At 36.6% G+C, this 20,245-nt stretch overlaps 1 protein-coding gene across 4 annotated transcripts in view; it reads right to left on the reverse strand.

Annotated features, from left to right (window-relative positions):
* Positions 1 to 20,245, reverse strand: part of CTTNBP2NL (CTTNBP2 N-terminal like) — a 49,459-nt gene that overhangs the window by 13,280 nt on the left and 15,934 nt on the right. The gene's annotated exons all lie outside the window — the stretch shown is intronic.

Below are 20,245 nucleotides of genomic sequence, written 5' to 3' on the forward strand. Positions count from 1 at the left end.
TCACCAAAAGCATGTTAAAAGGAATCCTTTTCATACACAAGTTGAGTCTATTAATCTTCAAATAATTTCAACTCTGGAGTCCCTGATAAACTATAAATAGCTGCCTGAGCAACTGGAAATAAAGCAATCATTCTGGATAAAGACGATAACAGCACTACAAGTATACCCTTTGTTCTGCAAATTCCTTTTCACTTGCCGAGAGAAAACTGGATTTTAGTGTTTGACAATATTGATTAAAAAGCATTTACCCTCATTTGAATTAAACTTTAATTTTTGGAAAATGGTACAAAATTTAACATAGCAGTAAAGAGAGAAAATTTTCATGATTTAAAAATTATTTCTAATGTATTATTGAAAACCCAGTGCTACTTCCACTTAACCATAAATGCTGTATTCTCAAATCTAGCCTTTTCTATACATTTATTTTCTTTAATACCTTTTGTCTCTAAAGTCTAACAGAATTGTATCTTGGCTCTACTACTTTCTACCTGTAGAAATTCCCTTAACTTCTCTGTGCCTCAGATTCCTCATCTGGAAAATGCGGATAATAATCTACCCATAGGTTTTTTATAAAAATTAAATGAGTAATGTAAAATGCTTCCTACAGCACCTGACATAGTAGGTACTATAAATATGAATTAATTTTTTCAATAACCAAGTTTAGAATATAGAATATAGGTTTTCCTTTATTTTAGACCCAATGACTAAACCCACCCCTGCAGATTTAAGATCCTATAAAACTGGACTAGGTCAGGAAATCTTTAAAAGCAAAACAAAATTCACCAATTCTCAAATAACTACAAAGTAATATATCACTAAACACGTATCGGGAACCTGGATAACCAATAACAGTGTCTATTCATTTAGCAATTAATCCTGCTATGTGACATTTTATGTAATTTGGGATTTCTCTTGCATTATGATTAAACATTTCCTACTTTCATTTTTCTTCCTGCCTAGATTGTAAGTGACTTGAAGGAGGAAGCGGTTCTCCTACACTTTGCTTCTTCCTATAGCCTATATTTTGCCTTCAGCCCAAGACACTTAACAGATGTTTACTTTCCAGGCTCTTTCCTGATGTCTCAGCCTCTCCTTACTCTCATCATTCTAGTGAGGGCAATATTTTATTTTGCTATTAGTAAAATTGATGATTTACTTAGTATAATCACTTAAGGTAATATCAATTTATACAGGGCGGGGACTACATAAAGGTATGAGTATCAGGAGGTGGTATCATTGGGGGCCATCTTGGAGGCTGATTGATGTAGAATGAACTTCAAAGATTCTCTTTGGAATGAGTTTGCAGCCACGGATATTTATAAAAGCAATTATTTATGTAAGGATAGATGCTAATTTATTATTATTTGACTAGTGTACTACTAAATTCTTTTTGAAGACTAAAATGGTAAGTTTAGGACAAATAGCTACAAGTGTGGTACTTCCAGCTTGTAGGCTGCTTGTTGATAGAATAAGAATATGAGTAAACAGCATAATGTAGCTACTTCAACATTCAAATTCAAAAGAGTCTTCCAAAGACTCCTAATGAAATTGAAATAAAGATGTTGAGGGTTTTTGTCTTTTTTTTTTTTTCAAATGTATATGGTTGAAACAAGTTACATATACATTCTGGACTGGTTCTACATAAATAACTTTTTCAGGCGGGGCAGAAAAATGTGTAAAGGGATTCAACAAGCACAGAACAAATTAATGGTCTGAACATCAATTAAGAGTTTTATAGTATAATTTTAATGATGCATTAGATCCTAATCTCTTTTATTCAGGAGACCATACTTCTCTTAAAATATAATGAGAGTCAACACCTACCTCATACCATGCACAAGAAACAGCGATGGATCACAGACCTAAAGATAAGATATGAATGGCCCAAAAGCACATGAAAAAGTGCTCATTAGTGATCAGGGAGATGTAAATTAAAACGATAATAAGATACCACTATACCACCACTAGAAAGATGAAAATGAAAGACTGACAACACCAAATGTTGTCAATTAGGATATGGAGCAACTAGAACACTCACATATTGCTGGTAGGAGTATAAATGGTGTAACTACTTTGGAAATTAATCTGGAAATTTCTCATAAAGTTAGAAAAATGCCTAGCTGCTTTTCCACTTCTAAGTATTTATTCAAAAGAAATAAATACATAGTCACAAAAAGAATTTTACAAAATTGACCACAGCAGCTTTATTCATAATAGCCCCAAGCTGGAAACAATCAAATATCAATCAATAGAAGAACAGATAAATAAAATGTGGGGCATTCATACAGTGGAATACTCTTCAGCAATAAAAAGGAGCAAATTACTGATACATACAATGACAAAGATGAACCTGAAAATCGTTACACTGAACAATAAAAAGCCAGACATAAAAGAATACATTCTGTATGACTGTGCTAATGAGCAAAACTAATATATGGTGAAAAAAATCAGAACAGTGGTTGCCTCTGGGTATAAGGGGGACAACTGACCAGAAAGGAGCACAAGATAACATTTTGATATGATGAGAATGTTTGCATCTTGATAGGGTGTAGGTCAAATGGATGTGTGCATTTGTCAATACTTAGTGAACTCAACACTTAAGATCTGTGCATTTCACTATATCCAAATTATATCTCTTTTAAAAATATAAAAATATATAATGAGAGTTAAAAGGAAAATCAAGTTATATGTAACACATGCTTTATATATAGTGTTGCAGAAACATGGGAAGTTCAAGGGAAAGGAATTTTAATAATAGTAACAACAGCAGAAACAATGAAGGGGGCACTAACGCTGCAGTGTTTATTCCCTGCCAAGCGGGGTGCTCAGTGTTTTACATGTCTAATCTAATCCTAACAACATTCCCCTGGAGGTAGACATCACCCTATCTCCATTTTATGGAAGCAACTGAACCCGAACATGCAACTTTCCCAGGGCCACGAAGCCAGTGAAGTAGTGGAGAAGAACAGTCCATGGTACATCCTAAGTACTGAATGCGTTAGCTGCATGAGAAACACACACACAGATGTGACCCAGGGCTGCAGGAATGAGTTCAGCTCAGTAGGTCTCGATCAGTAGCTTAAAAATGAAATAGAGCAGAATAGAAAATATCACAGAGCACTGAATGTTATAAGGTGAGAACTGTGTCAAGAAACTTTTCTTCCGGCATAAGAACACAGGGATATGTGTGTGTTAGTTAGTGTAACCCCCAGGGTCACAATACAAAATCTATCTTTTACTATGTGCCCCTGTCAAGAACTTTGAAAAACACTAAAATAGAATGAAGAACCCAAGAAGTCTGACTCCTGAATCTATGATTTTAAATAGTTTAAGCTATAATAAATATGTAAATTCTAAAAGAAGTGATAAGGAATCAGTATTATTGTTTTATTTTAAACTAACAAATGTTATAAAAGTCTACAAACCAGGAGAAGTTTGGCCTACCATCAAATATACAAAATGTAAAAAGAAAATTAAAAAATCTGTGTTATCAGGTCTAGACAACCAAAAATAGCACTGGAGAAATCTGAGAAAATTTTCTGGACATATGGATGACTCACAGGGGCACATGCTTTGAATGCTTTTATTAGCACCATGTTTGCTGGGTACTATATATGCTAAGTGACAAGGGGCCAGGATATGGGGACATAGATTTGACTAAGTAAGATGTAGGCCCCTGTTCTCAAGGAGCTTAAAATTTGCCAGACAAGTTTAAGGCCTAACAGCAGAAATAAACAAGCTACCACTGCTTGTTTAAATGTTTTCTAAACAATATCATTAATGTTTAGAGGAACACTAAGTACAATTTATTTGATCAGAACTTTCTAAGGCTCAGATCTTACTCATAAGGAATAGGAAGGAAAAGGCCAGCCCTGGAAGTGGGCGGGTTCTGACAGATAAATGAGACTATCAGCAATTTAATGAATCACAGGAAACACCACAAGGTTGAGGGGGGCACACAATCTGCAAAGTGTCTCTGAAGTATTACACAAGGAGACCCCGCCCACAGACTGTGACTGCATGTGATCCTTTAAGGAACTGTGAACTTGAAAACATCTTTGTTAGGGATGTGCTCAGGCTTTTTCACTCAGTGTATTAACAGATAGCACAGAAACTAATTCAAGGTTAAAATATTAAAAAAGAGCTCACTAAGTATGATGTGAAAGGATATCTTCTTCTTTCTCCTGTTAGGGGATTCGATAGAAGGAGGATTTGAAGCTGTACAATTGTAGGATGAGTCTTAACTCTAAAAATTTGTTTGAAGCAAGATTCTTAAATTACAAACAGACTGATACTACTAGGAAACATGGTAAGAAACAAGCTGCTCAAATGTAAGGTCCTGGGAAGAGGTCCTTAGCTTGGCTGGGACATAAAAAGTGTTCACAATTAAAAGTTTATCAGGTAAACAGGAATAAGAAGTTTGTAGGGGTAGAGGAGGGTGTGGGGGGAGTGGAGAGACAGGGTAAAATGAAAAAAGGGGACCGGTGTGGTTTGAGAACCACACCACGGAGAGAGTAAGATGTCAGGGCAGGCAGACAGAAGCAAGGACAGTGCTAATTATGCATCCTAATGACAGATGGTAGAACGGAATATCTATGATGACATATTATGAGAGAACAAGCCCTGTGCCACAAGTCAGAGGAAGGAAAAGTGGCAATTTCTATTGTCGCTGCAGCCTTATGGAGCAGGAGGTAGCTGGCACCTGCAGTCATACAGGGAGATTGAGACTCAAATTAGGGAAGGATCATTTTTATTTAGAGAACAGAATGGGGAGAGGGGTAAAGAGGCCAAGACTGAAAAGTAAAAGGTGGGCTATACGTGCATTATGGGTGTTTAATGATAACTTTAAGCGTGCACTGGCAGTGTTCATCACTACAGTAAGGCACTGAATACACGGTGAAATGGAGCATGCTGAAGCTGACCACTGCTACCATTAATTCCAAGTGATCCCAACCCAAGACTGTCTTTATCGTCATAACAAGTGTTCTGAAGAGGATTAGAATATGCACGGATCAGAAGAACAGGGGTTTTCTTTGTCTGGAGATACATGAGCTCTTCCTTTTTATTCTAAAGGGTGGCAACACCATGAGGAAACTTTAAATGTCATGACAAAAATGGGATAACCAAGACCCCTTTCCCATTTCAATCCCACAAGGAACAGGAAACTTTAACGATTTCTAGGTCTGAGGTAGAGAAGGTGGTCGTTCTTCCCACTGATATAAGAGATTGCAGAAAAGAAATGGCAAGAGACTGAAAGGAAGATTTTAAAGGGACAAGAACTCAGAGCTATTAATTTGGAAAACGGAGAAAGGGGGGATGATGGAGATTTTGTGGAAGCCAAAAACAAAAAGACACTGGAGAAATGAGACATAAGTAAATACGTTCTGTAAGACAGAAAGAGGACGTATGAAATTCAGACAGATGCCCATAGAGGTCTGTAGCTGACAAGTCTGCGAAACAATGTTTTTTGTATATATCTAGATAGATGAAGAAAGACAAGCAAGACTGTACTATTTTCTCTGATGCTCGCAAAGCTCTGACTGGTTACTAACCAGTCTGGAAATGCAGAGGACCACATCCCAGTTTGACAGGATTGTGTCAACCGAGGTAAAATGTCAGCTGAAAACTGAATATGGTCTCTGATGTTTTTTTAGATGAATGCAAATACATAGTGAACAAAGGTACATATCCCAGTTATTTGGTATCCTTTAAAAATATGGAAACAAGCACAAAGTAATGATTTCCTGTCTGAAGAACAAATTGTTCCTTCTTAGTACAGGGTGAGACATAAATAATGTCACTGAGGGGGAATTATCAACAAGAGTAAAAGTTATGAAACTTTATTATATTGCTAAGCCTCTCTTCTAAAAAAATATGAGTATTCAAGTTAGCCTTAAAGGGCATGAACTTATTCTCTCATATGACAAATATTTCTGAAGAACTTACTAGGTTCCAGAAATTTGGGATGCAGTGCTGAACAAGATTAAGTACCTCCTCCTACATTAAGTGAAAACAAAACAAAACAAAACAGCTAGACATAAAGAAAACAGGGATGAAAATCCTTACAGTCTGTGATGCCGATCAGCGTGAATTGTCTGATTCTGATATTATCACTAATCTAGTGCAGACAAAGAAAAAGAGAAAGCACATTAAGTGTGGTTTACTTCTACAAAAATTCATTGGGTACTTTCTGTGAGGGGTTCTATACATGGAGTTTCCAACTAACAAGATCAGAGACTTGTGAGTTTAGTAGCAACACATTCACATACTCATTTCCACCAACGGATTCAGTCTTCTGTTGAGCAGTCAGCATGCTGGGCATTGAATGATATTTAAACATTTTTTGAAGTTAGGCATATCTTAGAGCCCTCTGGGTGGAGCTGGCTTTCTGAGACAGAAAATACTTTTTGTTGTTAAATGATGGGATATTTATGAACGGAATATGGAATATTATGAACTACACATATGAAACTGAAGACAGGAAAAATACTTTGAAGGGTTGTAGGTGCCCTGCTGTGATAAAATTTCTTAAAATTTTAATCATGTAGCTGCTCATACATATGTTGACAGCTTTATTTAATTTGAGTCCATGACCTATGAAAAAATCTGCTTTGAAAGAATAACATTTAGGTATCTTGTACAAAAGCAGAATTTGAAAATTAGTGAGAAATTTACTGTTTGCTCTTTTGGGAGAAAATCAGAGATATGGTGGTAACAAGCTCATGCTTTCCCTAAACATTCTATGCTTGTCTCCACTACCTTAACTATATTTTAGGATTAATATGGATTTAGATGAGATGTATAAACTACCCAGAAGTAAAGACAGTTAAAGAGTAAATGTTATTAACTCCTTGCCACCCCATTGCTCATACTATATTTCTTACAAATATAATTTTTATTTTAATTTCACCAAAATAAAAGAATATTTTCTCATAAAAAGTTTAACTGTATAGATAAAGCTGTAGTCCTTCCTGAACACAACCCAATCTCTCTCTTCTCCAAGAGGTCTTAGTATGATGGTTATCCTTCTAGACATTTTTCCAAGCAGATACATATATCAAATCACATAGATATTATTATTATTGTGTAAAACTGTTTTACAACTTGTTTTCATTTATTGTATCTTAGAGATTTCTTCTTTTTAATGGGGCCGGCCTGGTGGCACAGCGGTTAAGGTCACACGTTCCGCTTCTTGGAAGCCCGGGATTCACCAGTTCAGATCCTGGGTGTGGACATGGCACTGCTTGGCATGCCATGCTGTGGGAGGCATCCCACATATAAAGTAGAGGAAGATGGGCACGGACGTTAGCTCAGGGCCAGTCTTCCTCAGCAAAAAGAGGAAGATTGGCAGTAGTTAGCTCAGGGCTAATCTTCCTTGGGGAAAAAAAGGGCAATTATATAGATTATATAATAGGTCATAGTAAGGATGCACCAGTTTATGTGGCTATATTTTATTGATGGACATTTAGGTTATTTAGTTTCCAATACTGTATTACATAATAGTGCAATGAGCATCCTTGTGCATATATGAGAATAGTTTGGTGGAATTGATACATTACTATGCTTTTCTAAGGAAATAATTTCCCATATAATAATATAATAACTTTCATTCTATAAATGCTCCCCTTCCATAAAGATTTTCAGGAAACATACAAGATGGTTTCCGTCCATCTTTCAGGTTATTCCTACAACTGGCTGAAGTGAAATACTAAATGATAGACCTTGGGCTTGATTTTCTCTCTTTCTTTCTTTCTTGCTTTTTCTCCCCAAATCTCCCCAGTACATAGTTGTATATTTTAGTTGTGGGTCCTTCTAGTTGCGACATATGGGACACCGCCTCAGCATGGCCTGATGAGCAGTGCCATGTCCGTGCCCAGGATTCAAACTGGTGAAACCCTGGGCCGCCAAAGTGGAGCGCGTGAACTTACCCACTCAGCCACGGGGCCGGGCCCTGGGTTTTATTTTAGAAGAAACCTTTTTGTTTTCCTTTCTCTTTTCTTTATGGCGACAACTAGAAATAACCTCTAATTAATCCCAAATCACAAGGCTAACACATGCAAGGAAGACACAATAAGAGGAAGTCAAAATAACAGGAATAAGCTGTTTCCCTTTTTTATTTGTTTTAGTTTCAAGCTGAATAAATGCAATGAAATTCCCCACTGCTGTAATCTTTTCTGAAGTCTCTCCCCTACTGCTAGGGAACTGTGTGTTCTCTCAAGTGGTAGCTCTTTGCAAGCTGAACTGCCCCTTTCTTTCCTCAAAGGCATAAGAAAAACAGAGCCCATAGGAAGACGGCAGTTAAATGAGAAATTTGTTTATTCTTCTGGCACCTTTATTCTGGAACTTCTAAATGCCAAACTTGTAATATGAATGATGATGTGATAAAAAGTTGTATAGCAAGTAGCTGGTATCAGACAATTATTTTTAAGAGTTAGCTATTATACATGGGATTCAATGTTTTTCTGAATGGAACAAAGATGCTTAATCACGTAGGAATGCAGTGATCTTTTTTATAAAGACCCAATTTATAAACGGCCCATATATATGACTAGCCTTCTTTGCTTCTTTTGGCTCTTTTCTGCCAGAGTACCCCACCTCTGAACCTGGGACTTCCCTTTCACTAATTTCATTCCCTTCTCAGGGCAGACCATTTTGGGAGCTCCTACCATTCTCAAGGGAACTAAGCCAAAGGGAAGGAAGGAAGAGGTTTTGGGAGATGTATTTCTGGCTTTACCAGTTGCAACTTAATACTCTTTCGTATTTGTTTTACTGTGCACACTGTTCTGTGTCTTATTTTTTCACTTCCTATATCTTGGAGAATGTTATACATAAAGAGCTCTATTCTCTCTAACAGTTGCATAGTATTCTATAGTACCATCACACCATCATTTACTTGACCAGAACGCTAACTGATATGTAAGGTGTTTCCAGCATTTTACTGCTATGAACAATGCTGCAACAAATGTCGTTACACATACACTTTATTGTATAGGCTTAAGTACCTCCACAGCATAAATTTCTAGAAGTGGATCATGAAACTAGGTTAGTGGGGTCACAAGCAGCATTTCAAGAAAAATAAAGTACAAAAGAAAAGAAAATAGTGTAGTATAGCATGGTATAGTGAAATATAGTTACAGTAAAACATAAAGTTAGTATACATCTTAGTGAAATTTTTGTTTTAGTTAATATATGTATGTGGGTGTGTATGTGTGTCCTGGATTGGGTCAAAATGGTGAAATGTATTTCAAAAATGTTTGAAAGACACCTCTTTAGACACTGGTGTGATAAAAGGTATCTTTATCATAGTCTTCTTTCTTCCCCTAAACTCTGTGATCTTTTCATTGGATAGTTTAGGAACTTACGTTGGTTTTTCAGGCAAAGAAATTTGAATTATTTAGAGTGTGTTGGAAAAGAATAATATTAACAATATCAGAAACAACAGAAAAGGGAAGAATTTAACTATAGTTCTAATTAGCTCTAATATCTTTTCCTACAAAGTGAATAATACATGACTAAATTATCTTCTTATGGCAAGACTATTAATAAAGAGAAATTTGAGCAAGAAGTTGTTGTACAAGATTATTGCTATTTAAAAACAAGTGTGTCATGGGGGCCGGCCATGTGGCCAAGTGGTCAAGTTCATGCACTCCACTTCGGCGGCCCAGGGTTTTGCCGGTTGGGATCCTGGGCGCGGACATGGAACCGCTCATCAAGCCAGGCTGAGGCGGTGTCCCACATGCCACAACTAAAAATATACAACTATGTACCAGGGGGCTTTGGGGAGAAAAAGGAAAAATAAAATCTCTAAAAAAAAAAACACAACAAGTGTGACTGATTTAAAAGTAACTGACATAATACAGAAGTTTTGAAGAAAAAAATTAAAATGTGCATATGAGGGGCCGGCCCCGTGGCCGAGTGGTTAAGTTCCTGTGCTCTGCTTCAGTGGCCCAGGGTTTTCCCAGTTCGAATCCTGGGTGCGGACATGGCTCCGCTCATCAGGCCATGCTGAGGTGGCATCCCACATGCCACAACTAGAAGGACCCACAACTAAAAATACACAGCTATGTACTGGGGGGCTTTGGGAGAAAAAAGGAAAAATAAAATCTTAAAAAAAAAAAAATGTTCCTATGATTCCACTACACAGGGACAACCACTATTAACACTCAAACTACAAATTTAAATCTATTTGTCTGAGTCTTTTTTCTATGTACACACACATATATGTTATTCTTATAATTGAGATTAAAGGATATATCTAACGTCATGACTTGCTTTGTAAACTTAGCACTACGCTGTAGGATGTCATTGTCAATGTACCATGTCATTAAAAGTTCCTCATATGCATCATATTTTAAAATAGATAGACAATAGTCTACCACGTGGATGTACCACCCACTTCATGTAGCCATTAACCAAGGGTTTACTTTTTATAAAGAATTAATTGGAACTAGATCAACAGAACTATGTTATCATGGGATGTCTGGAGGTAACTGGAAATAATTTATAGAAAATGCTTTTTATAAATACACTTTTACATAAAACCACGTAGTCTTGGGGGCCGGCTCAGTGGCGTAGGGATTGAGTTCGCAGGTTTGCATCCCGGGTGCCGCCCTAGCACTGCTAGTCAAGCCATGCTGTTGCAGCATCCCACATAAAATAGAGGAAGACTGGCAACAAATGTTAGGTCAGGGCCAATCTTCCTCACAAAAAGACAAAACAAAAAACCATGTAGTCTACAGCAACTCTCCTCAATAAATAGGTGTCCTGAGACTAATAAATTCAATAAAAGAAACCAACATGGAATTTTTATTCAAAAGCATAACAGAGAAGTAACTCTACATCCACCTATTCTGTCTGCAATAACTGACCCTGGAGCAGCATTCAGATATACAGGTATCAGCTATAAATGCAATCCTCTTTAAAACGAATTTTCCTCTTGTGGTCCAAATTAACAATGAGAAAAATAATGCTTTCTAGGAAATAGTAAAGAAACAGTACATTTGAATGTCTATTTCCTGACTAGTGATATGATATACTAAAATATAATTTAAATAGTTTAATATGAAAACATAATCTTTGAGCTTGTTTCAAACAGGTAGATTACTTTTGTTACTCCTAGGAAAGGGGTACTAATATTCTATCAGAAGGTGAAAAAATGTACATATTGCTTGTCTTTTCTTCTTTGGAAAAACTATTTATCAGAAGAAGCTAATAAACTATTAAAACTAATAAAGATAAAGGATAAAAGCTGCTTTAAAGGAGAGCAGTTCATTAAAGCAGCAGAAATATTCTTTGCTTCTTTTTGTTGAAATGTTTATGATTTTTAAATTACTATTAAGTTTCGCCATTGGGAAAATAATTTAATTACTGAACTCTATTCAGCAAAATTTAAAGAATTAAATGATAGAATTCTAGTTTCTAGGGACCGGCCTGGTGGTGCAGCGGTTAAGCTCGCATGTGCCGCTTCTCAGTGACCTGGGATTTCTGGGTTCGGATCCTGGGTGTGGACAGGACACTGCTTGGCAAAAAGCCATGCTGTGGTAGGCATCCCATATATAAAGTAGAGGAAGATGGGCATGGATGTTAGCTCAGGGCCAGTCTTCCTCAGCAAAAAGAGGAAGATTGGCAGCAGTTAGCTCAGGTCTAATCTTCCTTAAAAAATGAAAAAGTTCTAGTTTCTAAAAAGCAGCAGAACAAAGCTGAAGAAGCTACTCCACATCACTCTTCTTGATCTATGAGAAGGTCAATAAGAAACGGGATCAAGCTCCTTCTCAGATAATATTTCAGACACACAACAAGAACATAAAAACCAATTATGGTCTCAATAAATACAGAAAAAGCATATGATAAAATCCAATATCCATTACTGATAAACACTCTCAGCAAACTAGGAATAGAAGGAAACTTCCTCAACCTGATAAAGAAGGTCTGTGAAAAACCTACAGCCAGCATCATATTTGATGATGAAAGACTGAGTGTTTCCTCCCTAAGCTCAGGAACAAGGCAAAGATACCCTTACCACTTCTATTTGACTATGTACTGGAGGTTCTAGCCAATGCAACAAGGCCAGAAAAAAAAACAGAAGGCATCCAGATTAGAAAGAAATAAGTAAAACTGTCTTTATTTGCAGACATGATTGTAGAAAATCCGATGGAATTTTTAAAAAAGCTATTAGAATAAATGAGTTTAGCAAGGTTATGGCATAAGGATCAACATACAAGATTAATTTTATTTCTGTATAACAGTAATAATCAAATTAACATTTAAAAAACAATGCCATTTATAATAATCATAAAAAATATGAAATACTTAGTGATAAATCTAACAAAAGATGTGAAAGAACTATACAATGAAAACTACAAATCACTGCTGAGAGGCCTAAATAAATGGAGAGGAATACCATGTTCACAGATTAGAAAATACAATATTGTTAAGATATCAATTCTTCCCAAATTGATCTAATAGATTCAATGCAATCCCAATCAAAATCTCAGTAGGAGTTTTGGTGAAAATGATGAGCCGATTCTAAAATTCATATGGAAATGTCAAAGATGATGAATAACCAAAACAACTTGCAAAAACAACACAATTTGGAGGATTAAGACTACTTGATTTTAAGACTTACTATATGGCATAGTGATCAAGACAATGTGGTATTGGCATCAAGGTAGACCAACAGATCAATGTAACAGAACAATGTCCAGAAATAAACCTATAAATATATAGAAAGTGGATTGTGACAAAGATGCCAAGGCCATTCTACAGAGGAAGGCTAGTCTTTCCAACAAATGCTGCTAGAACAATTGGATAGCCATATGTAAAAAAAAGGATTTTGATCCATTATTTTGCACCATATAACAAAATTAATTAATTGAAGTTTATCATGGACTTAAGTGTAAATAAAGCTATAAAATTATAGGAAAAAAACAGAGGAAACCTTTCTAACCTTGGTTTAGGCAAAGATTTCTTATATGTGACACTAAAAGCAAAATCCATAAAAGAAACATTGATAAATTGGACTTAATCAAAATGAAAAACTTTTGCTCTTCAAAAGATACAGTTAAGAGAATGAAATGAGAAGCCACAGACTGGGAGAAAATATTTGGAAGGCATATATATAAGGAATGCCCAAAACTCAGTAATTCTGAGAAAACAAATAACTCAATTTAAAAAATGGGCAAAAGATTTGAACAAATACTTCACCAAAGAAAACACAGATAGCAAATAAGCACATGAAAAGATGCTCAACATCATTAGTCAATAGGGAAATACAAATTAAAACTGCAATGAGATATTACACACCTATTAGAAAGGCTAAAATTTAAAAAGACTGGCCAGATCGAGTGTTGGTGAGGATGTGGAGCAACTGGAACTCTTACACATGCTGGTAGGAAGGTAAATGGTACAACCGCTTTGGAAAATAGTTTGGTAGTTCCTTAAAAAGTTAAACATACACCTACCATGTAATATAGCTATTGCATTCCTAGCTATTTATCCAAAAGGAATGAAAGCGTATGTCCATACAAAGGCTTGTGCATGAATGTTCATAGTAGCTTTATTTGTAATAGTCTAAGACTGGAAACAAGGAAAATGTTCATCAACAGATGAACAGATAAAACAAACTACGGTACATACATGCAAATGGAACACTACTTAGTAATAAAGGGAATGAACTATCAATACAACAACAATATGGATGAATCTCAAGATAATTATGCTGCGTGAAAGAATCAGGCCAAAGAAAGGTATATACTGTATGATTCCACTTAAAGAAATTCCAGAAAATATAAACCAATCTCTAGTGGATTGGTGGTTTGAGGGGAGGGGGTAGGGAGGAGTGGGGAACGTTAGGTAAAGGAGTTACAAAGGGGCATAAGGAAAATTTGGGAGGTGATGGATATTTGTTATCTTGACTGTAGTAATGGTTTCATGGGGGAATACATATATCAAAACATCAATTTGTATACATTAAATATATTCAGCTTACTGTATGTCAATTATTCCTCAATAAAGCTGTTTAAAAAAACAAAATATAACAATATACCAAATCAAATAATAGAGAAATAAGCAAAGAAATCAATGGAAAAAAATCAATTCTAAAAAGGCTTCCACATTGTCCCTCTTTTTCCTGTTTTCATTATAAAGAGGGAGAGAAGGAAATAAAATATAACATCTGTTCCATGCCCCAGAGGACACGCTTAACCCTTGCCAGCTGTCTCAAAATACATGCTTTTGGTCATGGGGGTGGGGATGGATCAACTCAAACCCGTCAATTCCCGTAAGAAAAACAAGCCAAGGAGTAGGCTCTGCTGATAACAAAGATTTAATTTAAACCTTTAGCTTTCTTACAAAAGACAGTATATTATCAGTAGTTCTTGCTTTATGGACTATATCTTTGTTCCTAAATGGATGGACTTTAAAAGCCATGTTCTGAGCCAGCCCTAACGGCCTAGTGTTTAAAGTTCTGTGCTCACCGCCTTGGCAGCCCGAGTTCGCTTCCCCGTCGTGGAACCACGCCACTTGTCTGTCAGCAGCCATGCTGTAGTGGCGGATCATGTAGAAGAACTAGAACAACCTACAACTAGGATATTCAACCATGTGCTGGGGCTTTGTGGAGAAAAAAACCCAAAAAACAAAAAAATCCTTATGTTCTAATAAAAACTAATAGTAAATAGGCACTGAGGACCTTGATGAGCACTTGCTATCTGATTCAGTCTTCACAATAGCCGTCCCATTTTACAGGTAAAGCTTAGAGGGTAAATAACTGGTCTTAGATCATACAACAATGAAATGGCAGAGCTCAAACCTAGGTCTGTCTGATGCGAAAGCTCATGCTCTTAACAGCTACACTAATCCAACATTCTAGTTGATAGTTTCGTAGAGTGCCTAGTAATTATCTTTATGTCTCTTTTTGAAGAGTTGGGATTTCATGAATGCGCTTTACTCAGAAAGAGTAGAAATAAAAAATATCAGCTATTTCAACAATAAAAAACACATGAAAATATGGCCCAAAATGGCCACAGATTATTCTCTTCTAAAACATGTTTCACAGTAACAGTTATGAATGTAAATCTAAAAACCTTATAATTCAATTCCCTAAATAAAGTTGTGTTTGTTTCCTAACATTCCAGTTCTTATCCAGGCAGAAATTGGACTTCTCTCAGTTATAGCTTATAGACATACGATCTTTATCAAAGATCTAACTACCTGCCCCAATCCTAAAATCTCTTCCTAAAAATCATCTATCAAAATGGGATCCTTTTTGGCCAAAAAATTGTTAGGTCCAGGCTTATGGGTGCCAAAGAATGCTTCTGCTTTGAGTCCATTTAAGTACATTCACAGATGTGTTATTAAGCAAGCTAATACCTGATTTTTTTTTAGTGCAAACACTCTTGACAGGCTTACTAGTATAGGACTATGTATGGTGATTGCTAAATTTAATGTTACTTTCCTCATCTCAGACCAGCCTTTATAATCATCTGCTTCCATAACAGGCACAAGGCCTTGACCAAAAGCAGATGTCAGACCTGACTTATGGTGAACTTGTATTTGTGAGGTTCTTGAGCTACAGCACCTTCCATTCCACGATAGCTTTTGTTTTGTTCTATATCTTTGGCATAGTCATAAGAGCCTGATAATTATTATTATTTTAAGAATATTTTCTGCAAAAGTAAATCATTTATTGCTTCAACACAGACATATATGTAACATTTAGATTTTTTATTTCTGACCCTTGCTTGCTTAAAAAACTAACAATAGTTAAAACAATAGAGTGACATATTACAGTCTCATACTCTAAATATATTTCTGACTTTGTCCTGTCTACAACATTTTTGTCTGTAAATCTTCTCGCTTGGGGAATTCTGCAATGGCCTTTGGCCAAAAATAACAAAGTTCTATCCTAGGCTTTAAAAGAGTTATACCTGTTTTATGATTGGGGCATCAGTGGAAAGGAATTCAAGACTCCTTAAGCAATTTTACATGAAAGTTGTAATACTTTACCATTTATAATTGTAGAAGCAATTTAAAGAATTCTTCAAAATAAACTGATACTAATACAAGGTAGAGTTTACTGAGTCATAGTAAGTATGGCTTTACGTCAGATCTGAGATGTGCAGATATACCCAGTGTGGAAGACTCAAAAATAAACTATTTAATCTAACTTTTATTAGCAGTCAAATCTATTTTCCAATTTTTTTAAGGTATGCTTTTTGGTGAGGAAGATTGGCTCTGAGCTAACACCTGTTGCCAACCTTCCTTTTTTTTGTTTTCTCCCCAAAGCCCTGGTGCATAGTTGTATACCCTAGTTGTAAGTCATTCTAGTTCTTCCATGTGATGCCACCATAGCATGGCTTGATGAGCAGTGTGTAGGTCTGTGCCCAGGATCTGAACTAGTGAACCCCAGACTGCCGAAGTGGAGTGTGTGAACTTAACCACTTGGCCACGGGGCTGGCCCCCCAAATTTTTAAAATTAAGGTTCCTTCATGTTCTTCTGGAGTCGTCAGACAATGCTGGGAAATAATTTCCTAGATTTGCTTAGAATTAATGAGCTCAGGATCTCTCGTTGAACAGTGTGGTCCCCCCCAACCCCCCGGTACAGTTCACGAGCAATGTAATTTGCTGTCACTGTGCAGGGGATTCCCATAGTGCTCTCATTCATGAAAATAAAGTGGTCAAAGGGAAAGACTTTCATAAAGAATGTTTTTCTGTGACATAATCCCTTCTAAAACAGAAAACACTTTATTTAATAAAGTTCATTTAGGACCAAATACAGTATAAATGCCACTGTAACAAATAGACTTCAAACATAGAAGAGGCTGAATATTACATTCTTTTCTATTGGCTTCCCTGGTTCTATGCCAAACATGTCTTGGCTGCAACAAAAGAGTGAGGAGACTTTGATATTTTGGGGAGAAAAAGAACATAACTATGGGGGCTCTAGAAGGGTGTAGCTGGAATCTGGCACTTTGTAGAAATTTTGGAAAATGAATGAAGCTCTTTTACAGTTGTAACCCTATAGGTAGGATCTATTTACAAACGATGGAAACTTTATATTATATCCCTATAAAAACCTAACCCTTGCCAATGTGTCCTACTATTTATTTAGCAGCAACAGTGAAACATATGGTTTTGTTCAGAGATTCAAGGTTGAAGAACAGGTTTTATGTCCAAGAAAAAATCTATTTTGAAGGTAAGAAGAAAAAAAAAAAGATAAGCCTTTTTACTTTAAAAGGAAGGAAAAACCAATCATAGCTATTTGGGACAAAGACCAAAACCTTTTCAACCCACTAAGCATGAATTAAGAAAGAACACTAAAAGGAAGAAAATAAGCAGCTGCCATATTAGTCCAAGAAGTTCAACAGGTGTTTGTTGTTAAGAGCTACAGAAATAATGCAATAAAATCTTGACATATTACAGGGGCCGGCCCGGTGGTGCAGTGGTTAAGTGCGCACATTCTGCTTCGGTGGCCCGGGGTTCACCAGTTCAGATCCTGGGTGCGGACATGGCACCACTTGCAAGCCATGCTGTGGCAGGCGTCCCACATATAAAGTAGAGGAAGATGGGCACAGATGTTAGCTCAGGGCCAGTCTTGCTCAGCAAAAAGAGGAGGATTGGCAGCAGATGTTAGCTCAGGGCTAATCTTCCTCAAAAACAACAGCAACAAAAAAATCTTGACACATTACAGAACCAAAACAAACAAAAATAACAAGAAAATAAAACCAAAACAAGAAATTACTCCACAAATAAAACAACATTTCATGTTAACTTTAAGAATCTGGTATGGCAGTTGCTTTTCTCAAAGGACTGAAACAATCTTGACCCCAGCTGCTGCTTATTTTATCTAGCAATAGACTGTTTAAAGATGTATCACTTCTGGTGAAGCTATTCATTTCACCCAAACTGCATACAGCTTAGGCCTCAGAAGAGAACTTTCTCACCTACAGGCGGTATGCACAGACTACATACAACACTTGTGCCTGATTCTGAATGGTATCTTATATCAAAACGCTCCCTTAATTATAGCTCTTGCTTCTCAAGCTGCTCTTTCAACTTGTCAGAATCTGCCTAAAGACACTAAAATTGGATTCATGCAGAAAAAAATATATTTTAGGAAAACATGCACAACAAGCACCTAAGTATCTGCTAACAATAAAACCAGAAGTCAGTGTGCTGCAGCACATATAAGACAGGCTGTAAAATTTAATAATTCACAACATTCACTCTGAAATATGGCAATCAGTTAAAATGGCACAATCGTTCCATCTGTTCAATAAATATTTATTGAGCATCTATACACTAAGGACTACACTGGGTGCTGAGGATGTAATGATTAGCAAAATAAACACACAAAACTCTACAGGTTTGTATGGTTTCTAAGGCTGAAAAGCAAAGAGAAAATAAGGTCATTCTCTGATTTTTCAGTAGAGCCAGCCATCCCCTATCCCCACACCAATTATGAGGGAGTTGAGGCCCACAAGTTTTTGAATAAGTCAAGTGTGATATTCACAGGAAACTGCCTCCTGGAGTCTCAGTGCAAATAGGGCTAGATCCTTGAGTGAGTCTATTTAACACACGTTGCCCAACTATTGTAGTTTTCTAAAATCTTATTGCTATTTATAATGCTGCTCCTGGAAAATGCTTTCCAAGTTCTAAAAGGAGTCACCATGAACAAGGTTCTTCCTGGTTCAGCCTAGGCAGTGGAACTCTTCCAGTTCTAAGCTGGTAACTCCTATGGAGAGGAGAGCCAGGGGTCTCAGATGAGAACCGGGGAAAGAAGTGGGAAAAACAACACGCATTAGAAGTGAGGATTAGGAAGAAGCTCAAACTTTCCCCAATTCTTCTTTTTCTTCACTGATCAGACAAATATGGGATAAGAAATGGGACGGTGTCCTGGGTTTAAGAAGGTTAGGACTACTGGTAATAGTGGGACAGGGTTATAAAAAATAGGATAGTTTTCAGAGATGTACAGGGAAAGGAAGAGAAATCACCAACAGTGATAAAAGGGAAGGCTGTGGATGTGGCAGAAATGAGTCACCAACCAGAGTGAACATTTCTACGTAATATATATTGGCAGGGGAGTCATGAAAAAATTAGGCACCACTGAGAGCACACTAGAGACACCCATTCAAATGTTTAGCAACCACTGACTGTCCCTTGGATATGCGGTACATGATATGCACTGACAGAATATAAATAAAGGGAAAAGAAGAAATGAATCCTACACCACTGAAGTATTTGCAATGCCATGCAAATTGCAGTGTTACACAAACACAAGTTATTAATCATTTATTATTCTTATAGACAAGGAAGCTTAGCTTCAGAGATAGATTAAACGACTTGACCAAGGTCACAAAGTTATGCTTAGTGGCATGACAGGCAATGAACTTTAACATATGTGGCTAGGCATGTGTCAAAGCTATAAACATGTGGTCCCTAGGGAAGCCATGCAAAACAAGACTGAAGCAAGCAGGGAAAGGAAGAAAACAAGACAGACTCCATCGCCCCATATCAGAAGGGAGCTGCCTCAAGCACTCAGGAAAAATGAAACCACTGGAAAAAACATCACACATTACACAGCTACAAGGGAAAACAAAAAAGCAATAGTTTTCAATGATAAATTACCCTTAGGCATATTTAATTAGATAGATGTCAGTCTTTTTCAGCCAGCCTTAAAAAACATAAATTAATATGTCACTCTAAATTTAACAGCATACAGAAATAATAGGTTTAGATTTTATTTTTATCCCAATTATAATTTCAGAGTAATCCAAGAAATGACTACCCAAATATGACTAAATGAACACATTTACTCTATCTCAGCACAGGAGTGGAAACAAGACAAGCTAAAGAAGAGAAAAGAGACAGCTTTTGGTATGAACTCTGTTGAGCGGGCATCCTTGGCTACTTAGGAAAATCAACGATTCTCTAAGCCTCCTAGAATGGCAATGGGAAAATTATCTTTGTTGCTATAAAAAAAAATCTTCAACAGAGGAGCTTCATATGAACACACATGAAATATTAATATAATATTTAATAAAGAGCTAGGATAATTTTCAAAAAATGTAGTAAAGCCCTTCATAAACATTTTACAAATGAACTTTAAGATATACTTAACCTCTAACTAAAGAATTAAACTATAGAAATCTTAGATGCTCAGACTCGGGTGCACTTTGCCGGGACTAGGCTTTCTTCAGCACGCTCAAGTCTCACCTTCTTTACCCATTCCTGGGGGTATCATCTTCCT

This window comes from Equus caballus, chromosome 5 (genome assembly GCF_041296265.1).
Source record: "Equus caballus isolate H_3958 breed thoroughbred chromosome 5, TB-T2T, whole genome shotgun sequence".
NCBI classification, from domain to species: domain Eukaryota; kingdom Metazoa; phylum Chordata; class Mammalia; order Perissodactyla; family Equidae; genus Equus; species Equus caballus.